We start from the raw sequence: 1442 nt of genomic DNA, 5'->3' as shown, positions 1-1442 counted from the left end.
ACAGTGTTTGATGTTTGTTGTAAATGACGTCTCTCTCTGTCATTTAAGCACACCCGTTGCCATGGCAACCTCCTACACTCCTCATACCGACCAGAGATTACGTTAAAAACATAACATTCAGTCCGTTACGATATTAGGTTTTCAGGCTTGATATTTATTTTGCGATTATTAATAAGCCTCCCTGAACACAGTGGTGGTTGATTAGTTAATTTAAACTCCTGCTCTGCTCGTTATTTTGGTAATGGAACAGAAACGCACAGAATTGTGTAATACCTTGTTGAAACAATAATTACTGAGATTATTATTGTTGTTGGGTCATTAATTTGAGCACGTTTTATTGATTTTGTTGTTGTTGTTCTTTAATAAAGTTACAAACGTTTTAAGCGAGTCAGAGGAGGACATGCTGGGCTCAGTGTCCTGGCAGCGTTGCGTTTCTCACCTAATGTCGAGATCGACTCAAAATCTTCTGCGAACGATGTATTGCACCACTGCTCTAACAAAGCACAAAAAGTTCAGAAACAATAGGAAAAAACTTATTTATTAACTGATTAAATCACGTTTTAGATTGTTCTTGAAAAACTAATCAGTCATGGCTAATTAGTGGGTGAACTCACGACTGCACAGTGAATCCATTGAATTTTTACAGCTGACAGCCGGAGTATGTTTGTTTTTTACATATAACTCTTAAATGCATCATAGCTAAGGCACAGTTTGCTTTTTATTTTAATGTTATTAGAAGTGGTACTGGTTTATATTTTGAAAAATGTTAATGATCACATGGTTGTGAGTCAAATATTTAATAAAATCTGAATGTGGGAAAACAGGACCTTGTTAGAATAATGGTCAGTATCCCTGCTTGTCACGTGGGAGACCAGGGTTTGATTCTCCAATGGGGAGCAAGTTCTTGCACATTTTTTTCTATTGGGAAACGTTCTCGGCTACAGCGCAATAATAGTCTCGTGATATTATAAAAGTAGATGCTCTGAAAAATTCCGAAACCCCAAGAGTGGGTGTGGTTGGGGAAAAACAGGACCTCGTTACTATAGTGGTCAGTATTCCCGCCTGTCACGTGGGAGACCGGGGTTCGGTTCCCCGACGGGGAGCTTATTTGGATGCCTGGTTTTATTTTGGCCAATGTTGTCTACTTCAGTGCAATAATAGTGTTGTGTCACTGTAGAAGTAGATGCATTGGAAATTTCTGAAACCCCAAGAGCGGGTGTGGTTGGGGCAGAACAGGTCCTCGTTAGTATAGTGGTCAGTATCCCCGCCTGTCACGTGGGAGACCGGGGTTCGATTCCCCGACGGGGAGCTTATTGGATGCCTGGGTTCCTTTTGACCAATGTTGTCTACTTCAGTGCAATAATAGTCTGGTGATATTATAAATGATGATGCCGTGGAGAGATCTGAAACCCCAAGAGAGGGTGTGGTTGGGATAAAACAGG

At 40.7% G+C, this 1442-nt stretch overlaps 1 non-coding gene across 1 annotated transcript; it reads left to right on the top strand.

Annotated features, from left to right (window-relative positions):
- The first annotated feature begins 1237 nt into the window (after positions 1–1237).
- Positions 1238–1309, top strand: trnad-guc (transfer RNA aspartic acid (anticodon GUC)). The gene has a single exon. It is a non-coding gene; the product is annotated as a tRNA-Asp (tRNA).
- The last annotated feature ends 133 nt before the right edge of the window (positions 1310–1442 follow it).

This window comes from Poecilia latipinna, unplaced genomic scaffold, assembly GCF_001443285.1.
Source record: "Poecilia latipinna isolate Pla-1442-1.1 unplaced genomic scaffold, P_latipinna-1.0 Scaffold4994, whole genome shotgun sequence".
NCBI classification, from domain to species: Eukaryota; Metazoa; Chordata; class Actinopteri; order Cyprinodontiformes; family Poeciliidae; genus Poecilia; species Poecilia latipinna.
This window is presented reverse-complemented; position numbering and strand designations above follow the sequence as displayed.